General features: G+C 41.3%; 1 protein-coding gene across 1 annotated transcript in view; it reads left to right on the forward strand.

Annotated features, from left to right (window-relative positions):
- The first annotated feature begins 317 nt into the window (after positions 1-317).
- LOC128693013 (serine-rich adhesin for platelets) overlaps positions 318-19,819 on the forward strand; it is a 118,238-nt gene continuing 98,736 nt past the window's right edge. Inside the window, exon 1 of the mRNA XM_053782460.2 lies at positions 318-742. The gene's annotated coding sequence lies outside the window, so the exon portion shown is untranslated. The remainder of the gene's footprint in view (positions 743-19,819) is intronic.

Raw genomic sequence — 19,819 nt, forward strand, 5'->3', positions numbered from 1 at the left:
ACGTTAAACTTTTGTGGTTAATACGCTTACTGCTGCGTCTCAGCGAGGTTTGCGATAGCTCGTTCCTTAATAAAAGTGTACCTCAGCATCGATAAATCCTACTGGAGGTGGAGCCTAAGAGGAGGATTGACCAGGCCAGGAGTAGGATGCTTCCGGTGCTGGAGGGAGGGAGGTGGTGCTGGCTTTCTGGGGACACCACCCCGGGGGAGGTGGTGCTGGCTTTCTGGGGATACCACCCCGGGGGAGGTGGTGCTGGCTTTCTGGGGACACCACCCCGGGGAAGGTGGTGCTGGCTTTCTGGGGACACCACCCCGGGCCCCACCTCACCCACGCCAGTCAGTCTTCAACACCCAGACAGAGAAGTTTAGTTGAGATCACTCCTCTCGCGCGAACGCTCAGATATATACGTAGCTGCTCGCTCGCCTCCCTCAAACTTTGGTTATTATAGTGAAGTGGCGGGTCTTGGGAGTGAAGGTGATTACTACTCATCTAAACTTCGTATATTGCAACCGTTGGTTCTGTTGTGATATGAACAACGCTGTTACGGATCCCAGGACGCAATGCTTGGACAAGCTCCACAGTGAGGGGAAAGTGTGACGAGGCGTAGGGGAACTTGTATCTGGTGTAGAGATTTTTGAAGTATTAGTGTATTTGCAAGTGTTTATGTGTATACCAGGCTGGGAGCATAAGAACCATACACCACTCTAACATGACCACAACTCTCACTTCCTATGGAATACTGGTAAGTTTTGCCATCTCGAGAACCCTCGAAGGAGAGGCTCTTGGCCCAAAGAACTGGCCATGACCTCCCCTTCCTTGGATCGGAACTGATTACCTCATGATTTCTACGGGTTTTCACTCCCTATGAATAATAATAATGTCTCAAGAAGGCATCCAATAATTTTTATATTATTATTATTATTATTATTATTATTATTATTATTATTATTATTATTATTATTATTATTATTATTATATTTTAGAGTTGCAACCCACAACCCCGGGTTGCGCGCGTGTGCGCGTGTGCGAGGAATGGCAGGCTCAAACAGAAAAAGGCAGTAACAGTTTTATTGAGGGAAACAACGCAATGCATTGTCCAGTGTGATCCCTTGTAACCTTGGGACAATAAGTTTTATGTGGTAAATATTGAGTTTTGCGAAAATTGATAATGAAATGTGTATAATATTGATGGGTTTATGCAGTGGAGTTCATTTTATTTTGTACAACTTGGAAAAACAATTTTATTTTTTTTTGTCCTTAATAGAAATATTTAGAAAAAAAAAACTTGTTTAACTATTGCAACCAGCCAACCCTAGCCCCACTCAACATAACTCAACATAATCCAGTGTACACTCAGGAGACATTGGTTTTATAGGAACTGTTTATCTCACTGAGCCAGCGAGTCGTGTGATTCACGAAATCGTAATGACACGATTGCAAACAAACCATACCACGGGCGGGGATAGAACCCGCGATCAGAGAGTCTCAAAACTCCAGACCGTCGCGTTAGCCACTGGAGTTTTGAGACAGGTTGTTGATGTCGCTACTTAGGTAGCGTTGAGGTCTAATCGGGTGAGTGGTTGTCAACTTTCCTTCAAAACAGTTTAGTTGCTCATGCCAACCCTTCAGAAATCCGGCCCTGATACGGCTGCTGAAGGTTCTTGATTCAAGGAATTGGATGGAACAGATTTTATTTCCTGTTCCTCAGGCGCTGTATGACATTTATGAGTTTAGTGCTTCCCCGCAAATATAATGATAATAGAGACTTTAGGGGTCTTACTTCTACTTCTTTGACTTTGAGCGAGTGATTGCTAGACCTGCAATGTCAACAATTTGACATTGATTTTGATTTGGATGACTAGTAGTGATATAGTTTTATTTATTATTATAGTCGCTTGAAAACACTAAACCCATAGGGGTCATACATTATTATTATTATTGTAATCATGGGGAGCGCTAAACCCGTAGGATTATACAGCGCATGTGGGGGGGATCTGGAAGGTATTCAGACTTAATTCAGGGAACTGGAGCACAGATCCAATTCCCTAGATCAAGAGCCCCTCACCAGCGTCAAGGAACCTCTCTTGAGGGGAGGGGTCATACAGTCCGGGAAAATGAAGGATAATCAGACTATATGAGGAAGACAAGGGGCGATGTAGTTCCATACATCAAGAGCTCTACTCCAGCATCAGAGCTGTTCACTTTGAATTTATGCGTTTTTTTTTAACATAGAACGTGTCATGGATACTAGTGTGTATTGTAACACCTTTGTTCATTATATTTTAATACCTTCCTTCATTATTATATATAAAAAAGTAAGCGCCAGATCCGTATGGGTCATAGAGCGTTACATAACACCTAGCTGTGATGACACAATAAGACTTTGAATTGGTTATTCTTGTTGCATAGGTGTATCCACGGTGTCTTGCTACACCTCATGTATTTGTCACGCTGTTATTATAATTTTATTCACGAGGAAGCGCTAAACCATTAGGCGTCTTATGACGGGTGGTGAATGGGAGTTAATCAGGTTTGATCCAATAAAGGGGATAATAGGTCCAATTATTTGGCTCCATTGCTCGGCAGCATCAGGTCATTCCCCATCCCCCTACCCTCCCACCAAGAAGGGAACTTTATGATAGCCCCTAAATATCTGTACCTGCCGACTGTTATTTTTATTATTATTATTATTCATGGAGAAACGCTAAAACCGTAAGGGTCGTACAGGTTCTAGGGAATCGGAGGCAGTCAATCTTGATCCACAGGGAAGCAGCGGCGGCGAGAAGGAAGGAGGTTTATGAAACCCCTACATAATCTCCATTATCCCCCTTATGCCCCAAGTAAAAAACAATAAAAACTCAGCTTTAATCCAAGCCCTCTAGTTTCCCTTTCGAACCAAATGGTCACCACTAAACCCTTCCTGTAGAGAAAGTCTGGAGCCGCCACTGAAAGAGAGGGTACCTCCAATTGCCTGGATCAGAGCCCTTCATCAAGGTACCACCTCGTAAGGTCTAACAGTTCTGATACTTCATTCCGTTCTTTAGTCACTAATTTATCTAGCCATAGTGGACGAAATAGCATATTGCCCACATACGAAGACATACAATTCAAGCTTTTTTATTGAGGTTTCGCTCGATCAAGTTATAAAACTGCACAGTGAAACGCTGTCCCAGTAAAAGTTTGTACCCTCGTCTACAGGATATGTACATCGAGAAGTATATACACTGAGAGGTATATGTCTCTCAGTGTATATACATTAAGAGTTTGCTTTAATCCCTACTTTAGTAATTAAAGCATTGTTGATTGAGGGTGAGTAGGTGACCTACAGCCAGATAGGCTTTAAACCTAATTAATCAGCTCAACCTCTGATGCTTTCAGCCTGTTAGTGAGGGTATACTAGGTACATACATGTGTTTGACAGTCATGTTCTCTCATTGTTATGTAAACATTCCTCTTAACAGTATGAAACAACCTATATCACATGCTGAATTTTGATGTAGCCTACTTTTTTTGTTTAGATATCCATAAGTTGAGCAATTATTAATTAGATAATGTGTGATAGTTAATTTAATACAACAATTGATATAAATTTATTGAGCTCAGGTCCTGATCTGAGTTGATCAGTAATTAATTTCTTACAATGTCCAATATTATGGCATGGACATAGTTATATTTTGTGAAAATGGTAAGAAACATAACGTAATCTGCGGAAACCCAACCTAGAATAAGCTAACGTAACTTAACCTTATTCCGCTAGCGGTAGATATGGGAATGGCGTGCCTCTGTTTACGTTCGATGTGTTTCTGCTTACGCTGCTGTGATTTGTCAGGCGCATTACACTACTCGATACTAACGGTTGATTAATTCTAAAGTTCCGCTATTGTAGAAATATATTTATTTGCTATTATCTCTCAAAATAAAAATGTACACAAGAAATAACGATATTGCCAGGCTAGAGATAACATGATTGACATAATACCATAATGCCTGAGTTATAACCAGCTATTTAAGCCACCTGCATCATTTAAGAATCTTACATCATAACAGTATGTGCAGTTGAAGTTATCTCATCATGAGAGTGGCTGTAGTTTGTAGTTCAGTGGTAGAGCTCTCAGCCTACAATGAAAGGGACCCAGTTTGATTCACAGACAGGGCGAGAGGTATGGGAGTTTGTTGACACCTGTTTTCCCTTTTCACCTGTTGAAGGTAGCATATACACCTTAGGGTTAAGCTGAAATCATTGCTATCGCTAATGCTTTCAGCTTACTAGGGACAAAACCCTCCTGATTGTCATCTTTTGGAGATCTGGAATTTTCCTAGGAATCTATTATGCAGTGATCTTTAGTATTTTAAATGCAGCGAAAACCTGCGAATAAAAAAAAAGCCTGGCTTCAGGTGATCGTCAAAGTCCCGTGTAGTGACGAAGGAAACGCCACAGTTCGCTCTTACCTCCTAAGTTGTGAATTAACTGTGTGTAAAAAAAAAAAAAAGTAGTTCCATTGTATTTCAGATTAAATGTGGTCATTTGCAGCACAGGTGGGAGGGTAATGAACTTTCCAAAAACAGATGGTACTTCTGACGTAAGTAAAAGTGATACAACCATAATCATAGCTATAAAAAATTGTAATGGTAAGAAAAATTATGAATTATGCTGAACGGTTAGCTTTTATATAATGTACTACGTTGTGAATTATAAATACTCTATAATGTATTAAAAAATTTATTCGTAAAGTACATATGCTGTAATCTTTACATACAGCGCATGGAATAGTAGAGGCTCGATCCTCCGTCTGCTAACCGCGATACAAACGCTTCCATCCAGTGAAAAATATTAGTTACTTTGGTATCATTGGCAGGAATATCTTAGGTGTTAGCCCCTTTATTAAAAAATACAAACCCATTTCCGGACGATAATTTGAGGATAATTATTGCACTCGTGGGAGATCCTTAAACTCGTAAGAGTCATACATCACTGGGAATGGGAGGCAGTCAGATTTGATTCATGGAGAGAGTAGCTCCAGTTTCTTGGATCAAGAGCACAAGAAACCAGAATAACACATCAACGAGCACGACCAAATAGTTGAAGAAGCACATGATCAGTGTTTTTTAATTGATAAACATTTAGTGCTAATGAAATTCTTTGGAGTGGGGGTTGATGAAGGACTCTTGGAGTGGGGGTTGAAGGACTCTTGGAGCGGGGCTGGTGAAGGACTCTTGGAGTGAGGGCTGGTGAAGGACTCGTGGAGAGGGGGCTGGTGAAGGATTCTTGGAGTGAGGGGTTGCTGAAGGATTCTTGGTGGGGGGCTGGTGAAGGACTCTTGGAGCGGGGCTGGTGAAGGACTTGGAGTGAGGGCTGGTGAAGGACTCGTGGAGAGGAGGCTGATGAAGGATTCTTGGAGTGAGGGGATGCTGAAGGACTCTTGGTGGGGAGGGGCTGGTGAAGGACTCTTGGAGCGGGGCTGGTGAAGGACTCTTGGAGTGAGGGCTGGTGAAGGACTCGTGGAGAGGGGGCTGATGAATGATTCTTGGAGTGAGGGGTTGGTGAAGGACTCTGGGTGGGGGGCTGGTGAAGGACTCTTGGAGCGGGGGCTGGTGAAGGACTCTTGGAGTGAGGGCTGATGAAGGACTCTTGGAGTGAGGGCTGGTGAAGGACTCGTGGAGAGGGGGCTGATGAAGGATTCTTGGAGTGAGGGGTTGCTGAAGGATTCTTGGTGGGGAGGGGCTGGTGAATTATTATTATTATTACAATCAAGGGGGAAACGCTAAACCCGGAGGATTATACAGCGCCTGGGGGGGGGGATGTGGAAGGCATTCAGGCTTAATTTGGGGAACTGGAGCACAGATCCAATTCCCTAAATCAAGAGCCCCTCACCAACATCAAGGAACCTTCCTTGAGGGGAGGGGCTGGTGAAGGACTCTTGGAGCGAGGCTGGTGAAGGACTCTTGGAGTGAGGGCTGGTGAAGGACTCGTGGAGAGGGGGCTGATGAAGGATTCTTGGAGTGAGGGGTTGGTGAATGTTACAAAAAACGCGATTCTAAAAGCTTCGAGATCTCCAGTGAATACTAGAAAGGACCGCCCTTCTAGCATCCAGCCTGTTACTGGGTTTTCGTAACAAGTAGTCAGTATCCTTGTCCAATTATCCATTAAAATTCAGTATTATTCAATAGTGCTTCAGATTACAACTGGTAGGCTACTAACTTGAGAAATTAAAATTTAATAAATTTATTAAGTCTAGAGGTATATTATCAAATTAAATTAAATTAATCACAGTAATCAAAATATTAATCTCTCTCGTATACAATATTATTGTGCTGAAAGCACATATCACATTTATAATTCTTAAGTACCGTCTGGTACATTAACATTTAATAAGATATTACAAATATGTACAAGTAAGTTTGTGTATGCGTGTAAGTGCTCTAAGTAGTTCGTTATGTCTCACGACTCGACTAGACTTAAACAAGTGACTGACAAAGTCCTCTAATAAACTAACTTCTTGACCGACTGGCAACCAGAACAGTCTGCTTGAACAACAAAAAGAATGCTAAAGCCCAATAGCAATACAACAAGCAACTGCGACACAGAATCAGGAACAAGGAGATAATATAACGACACTAAGTAGGGACCATCAGCAGATCCTCCACAAAAGTTACAAAGCTCCCATACTACTGAATCTAAGTTCAGCATAAGAAAATCCCCGACTGTGATAATACACAGAAACCAGTACAAATTAGGTCATAAGCTATAGTTCAGGACCTGAGTTTAGAGTGTCTATGCGACACACAACCTCAATACAACGTCGAAAATCACTAAGTCTATACAATGTTCTGTGAACAGAGTTCTACAGAACTAACAAGAATAATGAGACAGACAATCTATCCAACCACCAAGCGAGTCTACAGCAGACTGAATACTTCAGGCGAGGTGAGGACACTCCCCCTCGATCACGTGATAGCTCCGTGGACAGTACTGCCCAGCAACAGAAGCCGGCAGAATAACGAGTAAAGAGCGATAATTACAGTAGTTAGACAATCAAGACTTGAACTGAGCACATAATATGTTACATCCTATCTAACAAAGGAAACTACGTCAAATAACAATATAAAGCAATACATTTACGATTTAGCTATTATCGCAAATATAAGCAATATAAAATTAAATGAAAAAATAATAATTATATATGTACATAATAATCATTGCAACCCATTCAGGGGTTGCAACAGTGAAGGACTCTTGGTGGGGGGGGGGGCTGGTGAAGGACTCTTGGAGCGGGGCTGGTGAAGGACTCTTGGAGTGAGGGCTGGTGAAGGACTCGTGGAGAGGGGGCTGGTGAAGGACTCGTGGAGAGGGGGCTGGTGAAGGATTCTTGGAGTGCGGGGTTGCTGAAGGACTCGGGGGGGGGGCGCATTTAGTTTTCATAGTTACATATTTTCGGGTGAGAAACTAGGATAGACTACCTAGCACTCTCCCTACCATCACCTTAATCCCATCGAAAAATATCTAGTTATTTTTGTTAATGTTATTTTAAGACTTTATATCAAATTTGCATTTTGATATTCATGCATATATTTTCCTTGGGTACTATATTTGTTTATTTAGTTTTATGCATTGATTTCCAATCTTGTCATAGGTCACTGCTTTTATTGGGTGAAAACCTTTTTTCGGTAGGCCAGTGGATGCTTAACCGATTAAGGAGCCATGGTCCAAGTCGGACCGAAACGTTGTCATAAAGTTTCCTCTCATATGCGCAGGTTATATGTGTATTGACAAAGACCTGTATCTGGAGGTACTTGCTCTTTTTCCTGACGAATAAAATACCACCACTACCAAGTATTTTTCCACAAGACACAGCCCTGAGAACAGATCTATAAGTGATAGCAGTGTTCGGTGTCGGCAGTGGTGAGGGTTGTCTTTGTCAGTATCACCACTGCAGTTAATTGGGCTGGCAACGGTCTGCATGGTGAGCAGTCTGCATGGCTGTAAGGATCAAGTATATTATGCTTCTGTGAAAGGCTAAATCAGTGGGGGTCATTCAGCGCATGGAGTGGCGACTCGATCCTCCGTCCCCGAATCATGAGACAAACGTTAATCCCGCAGCTAGGCTTCTCTGTTCAGAGCCTTAGGAAGGAGGGGGTAATGTAAGCCTCATCAGTGATGGATAAATGTCTTGTATGATTTCCATGGCTGTTATCAAGTTCACGGTCGCATCTCCTGCTCTGAATTTTTATAATCAGAGATCCTCTCAGACACTGAGCAAGACAATAGAATGGTGTATCAAGAGTCAGGGATGTTCAGATTATTATAATATAAGCTGAGAAATGTGTCCGCCTATTTCACGTTTTTCCCTTGCCGTGCAATGCTGAACAACCCATACAGGTTTTGCGGTTTTAATAATAATAACAAGCCTATCACGTCTCTCTCCGTCTGCCCATGCTCGAGTTTCAGTAATTTGCCATCTCGTCTTTCAGGTCAGTTTTATTTAAACAAAAACGCTCTATAGGAATTAACCGCAGTGTTCCTACAGGTTCGATAATTTGATTGTCAGAGATATCAAGCGTAGTGTCCACGTCATACTTATTTTCTTAATTAAACAAAGCTGAATCATTGTGTAAGATTAGGACTGTGAACACTGTTTACCGTCAATGCAAGAAGCGTTTTTATGCCCGAAAGAAATCTTTTGTGAGCGTGGCACATCTTGAAGTCTTGAACACTTGGTATATCATTGGTGGCCCTGGTCCTCCGCCACTGAATTTTAGAGTGACAAGTCCTGGGTCACCAGGTGACCCCTGACCTCATTCCCTGGGTCACCCACACCAATGTTTACGGACCTCCTCCTCCCCCCCGCTCCTCCCCCACACCCCTGCTTTCCTTCCTGGATTATGATTATTTCTGTTTCTTCAGTGTTTTTTCCCACGTCTCCGTGCATTGTCAGGGGTGTCTCCAGGTAACCTTCCACAGGTGACCCCGTTAGACGAACGCCTTCAAGTTTAGCCAAAATTATGCAATATTCATTTGGTATGTATAGTATTATCTAAATTAGTCATGCTATATTCGTTCTTTCTTTTTCAGTAATTTCTTGCTCTATTTTTCAATTAAAAATTCACTGTTACTGTTGGCACGCAGTGAACCTTGCTCATATATTCTTTGAACATTGTGGTTAATCTATTATTATATATCCTTGGTTGGGATCACCTTCTGGCTTGGCCATATTATGTTCTTTTTATTTTCTTAATCTACACGAGTTTAGCACTTCATGAACGCAATGCATTATGCACTATATATATATATATATATATATATATATATATATATATATATATATATATATATATATATATATATATATATATATATATATATAGTGTTTGTGTATATTTCGCCTGCTCTTGCGAATTCCTTGCATTGTTAATATCTCTAGGAAGGCTGATGCATGCAGGGGATGAGATGAAAAGCTGTAAGCCTTCTCCCTGAAAGCTGGCTGCCTTGGATCAAACGTGTAGCGCTAGCTACACGCCAAGGTATTGTCCAGTGTGGGTAGATTGGTAAAGCACTGCGTACCTTGTCCCAAGGTTCGTAGGTTCGAGTCTCCTTCAGCCAGAGATCAGTGTTTGTGTATATTTCGCCTGCTCTTGCGAATTCCATGTATATATATATATATATATATATATATATATATATATATATATATATATATATATATATATATATATATATATATATATATATATATATACTCTGGCACTAGAACTGCTGGGCCTCTTGTTCTAGTGGCCCTTCATCCTGAGCCCCGAATATTAGGGTAGCAAGTCTCGGGCCATCTTGTGACCTCTGACCTCATTCCCTGCTCCACCCTCCCAACTCTGCTTTCCTTCCTGGATTATGATTATTTCTCAGTTTCCTGAGTGTGTTCCCACGTCTCGGTGCATTGTCAGGTTGTCTTCAGGTAACCAACACCTCCAAGTGCAGCTAGACTTGTGAGACATTCATCAGGTGTAACTGAAGGATACCTGAAAGATGTTATCAGGTGTCAAAGTCCGCGCGGTCCGGTCCCAGACCAGACCTAGTGAATCAAGGCCTAATCACGCAGGTTGTTACTGTTGGCCGCACTCAGTGCAACATACAAATTGACTTTAGGAACTTCTCGAATTCCGTCATGAAGATAGCCAGAAATCTCTTGGTAATTTCCCATATGTATGAAAGGAGGGTATTTAAAAATCTTGGCCCTCTTACCAGGTACCTGGTATTTTATCTGTAGATAATTTTGTGTTCGTTATTTTCAGCTGATAATGAGTCCGGAATTGTATTTTACGATAGTGTAAAATTTCAGTTGATTGATAGTGGTGTAGGGGATAGAGCATTGTGTCGGGCACCCGGGTGGGTGACAGACAGTTTTAAGTAAAAAGTTTGCGGCAGCCAGTGTGAATACGGCATTATGGTTGTTTAAGCTGAAATAATGGTTTCAGTACTTACCACCTGTTCATGATGCGATTGACATCATGTATGCATCCCACTCTTGGGAACTAGAGCATATACACCTAGAGGTGCAAGTCAAAATTGGTCACTTATACATAATCACTGTCTTGGCAGAGGCGCTCAGATACGGCAGTTTAGACGTTCCTCCAAACTGCCGATATCCTAAACCCTTCCTTTAAAGTGCAGGCATGGTACTTTCCATTTCCAGGACTCAAGTCCGGCTAACCGGTTTCCCCGAATCCTTTCACAAAATATTACCCTGCTCACACTCCAACAGCTCTCGTCAGGTTCCAAAAAACATTCGTCTCCACTCCAATCTAACACTCACGCACGCTTGCTGGAAGTCCAAGCCCCTCGCCCACGAAACCTCCTTTACCCCCTCCCTACAGCCTTCTGGGGGACGACCCCTACCTCGCCTTCTTTCCCCAACACTATACGCTCTCCAAATCAATCAGCTTTGTTCCATTCTCTCTAAATGGCCAAACCACCTCAACAGCCCCTCTTCAGTCCTCTGACTAATACTTATAATAACTCCACACCTGATTTCCACACTACGAATTCTCTGCAATATATATATATATACTATATATATATATATATATATATATATATATATATATATATATATATATATATCTTTCAACACACCGGCCGTATCCCACCGAGGCAGGGTGGCCCAAAAGGAAAAACGAAAGTTTCTCCTTTTACATTTAGTAATACATACAGGAGAAGGGGGTTACTAGCCCCTTGCTCCCGGCATTTTAGTCGCCTCATACAACACGCATGGCTTACGGAGGAAGAATTCTGTTCCACTTCCCCATGGAGATAAGAGGAAATAAACAAGAACAAGAACTAGTAAGAAAATAGAAGAAAACCCAGAGGGGTGTGTGTATATATATGCTTGTACATGTATGTGTAGTGTGACCTAAGTGTAAGTAGAAGTAGCAAGACGTACCTGAAACCTTGCATGTTTATGAGACAGAAAAATGGACACCAGCAATCCTACCATCATGTAAAACAATTACAGGCTTTCGTTTTACACTCACTTGGCAGGACGGTAGTACCTCCCTGGGCGGTTGCTGTCTACCAACCTACTACCTAGATATATATATATGTATATATATAAATATATATATATATATATATATATATATATATATATATATATATATATATATATATATATATATATACAAATATATATATATATATATATATATATATATATATATATATATATATATATATATATGTATATATATATATATATATATATATATATATATATATATATATACATGTATACCACTTCGTGTATATACTGTGCTTTCAAACACCTTGAGAGTGTCAGCGTCAGCAGCACACAGCTGACGAGGCTGAAAGCAACGCCGACTCTTCACGCTCACACACACATAATGCACATATGCTCAACAGTGAAAGTTCCTTTACAAGCGAAATAGTCAAAAGTGTTATGGCAGTTGTGTTTTGATGTAAATTTTATTTGGAAAAGAAACATTAAAAGCTGCAATTTCCCAACGCACACAAATTAGCTTTATTGATAGCGGCTAACACGCGATAATTAATGGAAAACATACAAATGCAAGCATTATAGAACAGATGTGCAAAGTAACAAAGTATAAGCTTATATAATCAGGAAAGAAAATGCATGTACGTGAGGTTTAGTGGTGTCTCACCTGACGGCCGTATCTGATTGTGGGCGGGGGTGACATCTGATCGATGATCATGTGTGCTACAGTGTTAATGATATTGTAACTCCCTGCTCTCGTGTTTTTTATGGTAGTCAAAGAGGCTTCCAAACAATGACGTCTGTTGAGATCTATCTCTTTGATGAGTATATGTGCGTTGGCCCAATTCATCAAGTGTCCCTCGTGTTCCAGTGGACCATGAACGCGTTAAGGTCATCCATGCTGCACACAGAAGTTTGTTGTAAATAACAAACTTCTGCCTGTCTCTTAACGCAATGATCATATTGGATTGTGTATACGGAGGCAGTGGATATTTGTGTATCGTAGGCTGCTTCCTAGTGAAATTCTTGATGAAGGGTAATTTTATTTGCCCATTACTATGATTATTATATTACGAGAAGCGCTAAAATCATGTGGGTCATTTAGGGCAAGGAGGCTTGATCCTCGATCTGGAATATCATAAGAATAAAGGAATACTGTAGTGGTCCTACTCGTACACGCTAGGCAACTCCTTCAATCTAATTCTTCTCACTCATATTTGTCAAACGTATTTTTAAAGCCACCGTGCTAGGTTCAATGGCTTTATTTGAAACATTGTTCCACTCTTCTGCAACTCTATTTTTAAACCAGTACTTTCTTATATCATTCCTAAATTTGAATTTATCCTACTAAAGATAATTTTTCGAGTTTTCTTTTCTTTTCTTTTAGATATCCTCAGCACCTTGTTTATGTCTATACTTGTCTTCCGTGTGTATACCTCAGTAATAACTCTCATGCTACGCCTTTCAAGAGAAAGAGAGAGAGAGAGAGAGTACATGTTCAGGGATCTGGTATATCTTCATATGAAGGATTTCTTATACAGTGGATTAAAAGGAAGTGGACACTTAGGACATCTTTATTAAGCGTTTGGGTTCTGGAACCTTGATCACTTTAATGTGTTTGAAGTGGTCAAGGTTATCGACATTTAATGCTTTTTTAATAAACTGTGGATTAACGTCGTTATCTTTCGTAGCATATTATCCAGTGCATTAATATACATTTTGTAAAATGAAGACCGGAGCAGCTCTGCATGAGCATGATAAATATAAATATACCAACAATAGGTTTAGGTAAATGAACAAATATGCAACGAATATATTTTACATTTTATTACCTGTGATATAGAATAAGTCACAATACCGTGGCTGGAACAAAGTACAAATAACTCACACTTAGGAGACTGAAACTTTGTGACGACGTTTCGGTCCGACTTGGACCATTAACAAGACGAATCCAAACGTCGCCATAAGTTTCAGTCTCCTAAGTTTAGGTTATTTGTAGATTACCTATGATAAATTGCATGATGTATAGTGTTTTAATTTATATATTTCCGGAAGTCCTTTTTTTTCACAGGTTCTCAAGACCTTTTCATCAAAAAAATTCTTTAGGAAAACCACAGGATCATTTTGCCATTTAAGTGTTATAGCTTCCGCCTTCGTGTGCGGACTATAGCTGCTTATGCAGTTTTGTCCTTCTGAAGGAGCTTTGGGACAAACTGTTAATATCTTTTTAACCATATTTTAAGAGAAAATGCAAAAATTTATTTGTCTCAAGGAAGATCCTTGGAAAGTCAAACGCGAGTAATATTTTGTGTATACTACAAAGTCAGTGATTTGTAAGGGTTGTGATAGTGATAATGACAGAGGATTGTTACCACCACGGCAATGTGTTACCCAGGAACTGTACCCACCACGGCATCGTGTAACCCAAGAACTGTACCCACTACGGCATCGTGTTACCCAAGAACTGCACCCACCACGGCATCGTGTTACCCAAGAACTATACTCACCACGGCATCGTGTTACCCAAGAATTGTACCCACTATGGCATTGTGTTACCCAAGAACTGCACCCACCACTGCATCGTGTTACCCAAGAACTGTACCCACCACGGCATCGTGTTACCCAAGAACTGCACCCACCACGGCATCGTGTTACCCAAGAACTGTACCCACCACGGCATCATGTTACCCAAGAACTACACCCACTATGGCATCGTGTTACCCAAGAACTGTATTTACCACGGCATCGTGTTACCCAAGAACTGCATCCACCACGGCATCGTGTTACCCAAGAACTGTACCCACCACAGCATCGTGTTACCCAAGAACTGCTCCCACCACGGCACCGTGTTACCCAAGAACCGTGCTCGCCACGGCATCAAGCATGCTGCATGAAGCGTCAAAATAATCAAATATTGCAGCATTAACACGAAGTGCATCGGCTCGTGTAACCCCACCCACTAGTTTTGTACTTTTTGACGTTGCTCTTGCGTTGCTATATTTTCACAAAATTATTCCAATTTCACATATTTTTCATTGTGATTATACCAGTAGGTATAAATCGCAATGAGCAATAATTTGTTATAGAGACTGAAGTCTGTTTTCACTTTAAGCGTATAATTTCCTTATCATTTCTCTGACTGCCATTCACTTGCCCTGCTCTATTAATGTTTTTCTTCTCAGTAATTTAATTTGCGAGGTTTCAGATTAACATATAATCATAAATGAGAGCCTATGCATTAAAAAAATTAAATAGATTCCATTGTTAAGTAATGGTGAAATTTCATATTTATCCACAATGACTAATATGTATGATTGTAAGTTTTCAATTCTTCATATATTTTATTTAAAATATGTAGGCATTGCAATACCTATATATATATGACATTGAGTTTATTTAAGGGTGGCAATCTGGCAGTGATCTTGGAAATCTGTTGCATCTAAAACATTACTTTCCAGTACTGTTATCGTACTTTTGTGAGCAGCATGCTTGTAGTTGACAGAACCTTGCATATTCAAATTCTTCTGAGTTACTTCCAAACCGTTTTCTAACGGAACTTCTCGAAGTTCTATGTTTTTTGACGGTGTGGGCAGCATAGGAACCTGACCAACTTATATGTAGTGTCGCTACCTGACCACCCTTTATGCTGTATCGCTAAGTGGGAAATTTATGATTGTTATTATTCTATGTCTGGAAGGGTTCGCGGCTTTTCATCAAGCGATTAATATTGCACAACTATTAATTCTCAGCCTTCGGGAGAAGCACGTACTGCAGTTCCTCATCTGAAATTATGTTAATTAACAGTATTAAAAGGCGCCGATATCTACATTCATTTGTATATATACGATTTTTGTAACTCTTGAAAAAAACGTTGTTTTTACATTAACTACTTATACATAGGCGATTTCAAGAAACCCATTCCGAACATATCAAAGTTAACATAAAAGATATCCTAGACAATTCTACTCAGGTTCATTATCTAGAGATTTTATTTTTGAAAAGGATCAAATCTGTGGATTCTAAAAATGTATGCGTCCATTTACTTAAAAATTATGTTTGGATTGGAAAATAGCCATCGAAGAAAACTTAGGATTGTCACAGATAAAGGAAATCGAGAAACCCTAGGACTGCCTTTGATTTTGCTTCCCTCGTAATTGGCCTTCGTGGATCCTTGTGTATTATTCCTCCTGCTCTTGTGACAAGTTTTACCTGACAGTGAGTGCGTATTTGTAGCTACGGGGCAAAGCAGTTTTCTTTACTACTTTGCTTTCATACTGATTTCATCATATAATTTTAATTTCTAAGGATTGTAGCACAAAATATAGTACAGTGCCGCCTTTTTTTTTTAATTCACCCTGCTGATTCACCACTCCCCAAAAAATCGTGTCTCCTCGGTGCCATTTTTTCTCCCGGTTGACGGCCTTAAAATAATCAAGATATTGGTGCTTGGTCACAAGTAGTCCAACGTAGGCACCACAACTCGGCTGATAAGGAACTGTCTTGATGAATTTATCCAATTCCCTTTATTTAAATATAGGTTGTAAATATTACGTTATATCTTAGATACTGAGTTATTACGTTGTCTGTGAAGTTCTGTTAGCTTTTACACCACGTGTGAATATTTTTTTAAACGGTATACATTTTCGCCGAGATCCTCCGTTATATTAAAAAATATTTTTTTTTATTTCAACAGTGAGCTCTTCCATTACCACCTTCGTACTTCCTTCTTTCTTACTTTTCTGTTTTATTACGTTCCTTAATTATTTTCTTCGATTTTCTCTTACTGCCATTTACTATCCTTGCTTATCCATGTTCTCCATCTCGTCATTCCTGGTTGTGTGTGCACATAGTGCTCAGAATGTTCCCACAAAACCTACAATTACCTTCAGTTTGTGGGGAAGGTCTGAGCGTGGACCGCGCAATAACCGAAACATAACCACATGTCAACCTTGTTGGGTTGTCCAGAGCCTGCGAGGAGCACACTATTGGGAATCACTACACGGGACACGGATAAATTGTAGTTCTAGTAATGTTATTTTCCCAAGTGGTTGTCTTGTATGATTCTCGGGGGAGATACCTGCACTGATATATATTTTACTTCGTTCAGTCATTCTCTCACACACACACACACACACACACACACACACACACACACTCGTGGAGGAGTCACGCGGTTTGAGCTCGTGTTTTGGTGGTAATTTCAGACTGTGCCGTAAGGAATAGAGTGTGGGATATAGGTGTGTGCACGCATAAGAGTGCATATAATCACTTAAGCCCCGAAAAAAGGAAATATAAGTGATCACAGAAAAGAAAACGAAGGAAATTAGTGGCTGAGTGTTATTGGGGGCCGTTGGAAGGGTGAACGGTTGTGTCAGGCCTAAATAGTGTTGCCATAATAACGCAGTGGGGTATTTGAAGAATAAGTGCGACTCAAGACCAGGGAGATAAGAGATATGTATAGATGTGTCAGTAAATACAGTGAGTGAGTGAAAAAATTAGAAGAGGTAGAGACTATAGTGCATACAGGAAGTTAGTGGAAAAATTATCGAGAAGCATCAAACTTCTTCAACTTCTGGGAGACAGGACAGACCAGCAACGTTACTCCACTGCCAGCCGCAAGTAATATTCACCTAGTTTGAGTTGCATGGGGTCAATAGTACCTGTCTCTAGCTGGAATTGGGGGTCACTCTCCTCGAGCTATCAGAATTAGAATAAGCAGCATTTACTGGTATATAATAGAATTTAGAGGTAGCGGCATGTAGGCGAAGCCTAGTGTATTTATTTTTGAACGTAATTTTAAACGCATAAGAGTACAGTGGGAACCAAGAGATTGGGTACATATACAATACATATGTAGTACATACGTGGGAAATAAGGACTATTTACATAAACATATCCACACACACTTGGTGAGAACAACTCTGCTGTTAGGCAATTGAATAGCTGTAGCACACACACACACATACACACACACACACACACACACACACACACACACACACACACACACACACACACACACACACACACACACACACACACACACACAAACACATATATACAGGATTTCACACCTTCCTGTGAAGTGACACTATAACCCTTTCCTCCCCATCTCTCTCCCTCATCTATCTCTCTCTCTCTCTCTCTCTCTCTCTCTCCCTTTCTCTCATAATCTCTCTTCCTCTCACTTTCTCTCTCTTCCTCTCCCTCTCCCTCTCTCTCTTCCTCTTCTTTTCTCTCTCTCCTCCCTTGTCACTCTTCCCCTCTCTCTTACCTTTTCCCTCTCTCTCACTTTCTCCCCCTTTTTACCCTTCTTTTCCCCTCCTTCTAGGCTCCCCTTCTCTCTCTCCCTCTCACTCTCTCCCCCTTTTTCTTTTTTTCTTTCTCTCTCTCTTTCACTAAAACAAAAAAATAGTTGGGACTCGCAGGAATCAGGGATCAGATGACAATGGTACTGGTAGGGAGGAATGGATGGAGGAACAGTGGAAAAGGATAGAGCAAGAATGGGAGAGAAAATTAGGAGAGCTTTCTGAAAAAATGGAGAAAGAGCTCTCTGTGAAATGGGAAAAGAGGTTGGACAAGGAGACGAAGAATTGGGAGGCACAAGTTGAAACTGCAGTAGCCAGGGTAAAGGTTCTAGAATTTGAGGTAAACAGGCTGAAGCAAGTCTCAGGGGTAGTAACCAGAGAAGACATACCATACGAAGCTGAGAGGCTGAACAGGAAGGAAGGAGATTTGAATTATGCTAAGGTCATATCAGCCTGCAAAGAAGGGCCAGGGAGTGAAAGGGAAGAGCAGATGGGTGCAGATGGAGAGGGAGATAGGTTGAATGCTGAGGCACAACCATGCTACCAAGAGCCAATGGAAAAATCAAGGGAGAAAATGACCACATACAGACAGGAACCAGAGTCACAGAGGGAGAGGCAATGGGAGGAGGAAAGGGCAAAATCAGTGATTATCCATGGGCTTCGGGAGAGAGAGGAAAGGACACACACTGAAAGACGGCAGGAAGAAAGAAAGGAGATTGAGAAAATCATCACGGAAATAGGGGGAGAAGACATGGATGAGATTGTAAATTTTCAGAGAATAGGGGGGTACTTGAAGGGGAGAAACCGACCGATCAAGCTGATTCTCAGGACAGAAGCAGTGCGGAACAGGATCCTCCAAGAGAAACCACGGTTGAAAAGCTCGGAAGAGTACAAGAAGGTGTTCCTAGATAGAGACAGAACACGAACAGAGAGACAGCAGCTGAGGGAGAGGACAAAAAAGCGAAAGGAGCTAGGAAAGGAGACAAGGATGGAACCAGCAGAGGTCAGTCAGAGCAGAACAGAGCAGCAAGGGCAAGCACACACACAACTATCCTCAGAACCCCACAACCTATCACACCATCCCAACACACAATACAATCCATACCCACAGCTTCCACCCAACCCCCAACCATAGAATCCCACAGTATGCTACCAGGTCTCCCACCCCCACAGGCCCCCCAAACCACAGTGTTGGAAAGGAAACTGAAGGTATGGTACACAAACGCTGATGGAATAACAAACAAGTGGGAGGAGTGGCACGAAAGTCAAAGAGGCATCACCAGACATCATAGCGATCACAGAAACCAAGCTTACAGGTATAATAACAGATGCCATCTTTCCAGCGGGATACCAGATCCTGAGAAAAGACAGAAGGAACAGGGGGGGTGGAGGAGTGGCATTGCTGATCAAACACCGATGGAATTTTGATGAGCTGGAGAGAGGAGACAGTGGAGAAGAAAGTGATTACATAGCGGGAACGCTTCACTCTGGTGGTCCCAAGGTGATAATTGCAGTGATGTATAACCCACCACAGAACAGCAGGAGGCCAAGGCAAGAGTATGACGAGAGCAATAGAGCGATGGTTGACACACTGGCTGCAGTGGCCAGAAGAGCTCATGCATGCAGGGCAAAGCTACTGATCATGGGTGACTTTAACCACAAGGAGATCGACTGGGAGAACTTGGAGCCACATGGGGGCCAAGATACATGGAGGGCTAAGATGATGGAGGTGGTATTGGAAAACTTCATGTACCAACACGTAAGGGACACTACAAGAGAGAGAGGAGAGGATGAACCAGCAAGACTGGACTTAGTATTCACCTTGAGTAGTGCAGATATTGAGGACATCACATATGAAAGACCCCTTGGGGCCAGCGATCGTGTGGTTTTGAGCTTCGAATACACAGTAGAGCTACAAGTGGAGGGGGAAGCAGGAAGGCCAGGACAAATGAAACCAAACTACAGGAAAGGGGACTACACAGGAATGAGGAACTTCCTGAATGAGGTTCA

The sequence above is a fragment of the Cherax quadricarinatus genome, chromosome 38, assembly GCF_038502225.1.
Source record: "Cherax quadricarinatus isolate ZL_2023a chromosome 38, ASM3850222v1, whole genome shotgun sequence".
Classification (NCBI taxonomy): domain Eukaryota; kingdom Metazoa; phylum Arthropoda; class Malacostraca; order Decapoda; family Parastacidae; genus Cherax; species Cherax quadricarinatus.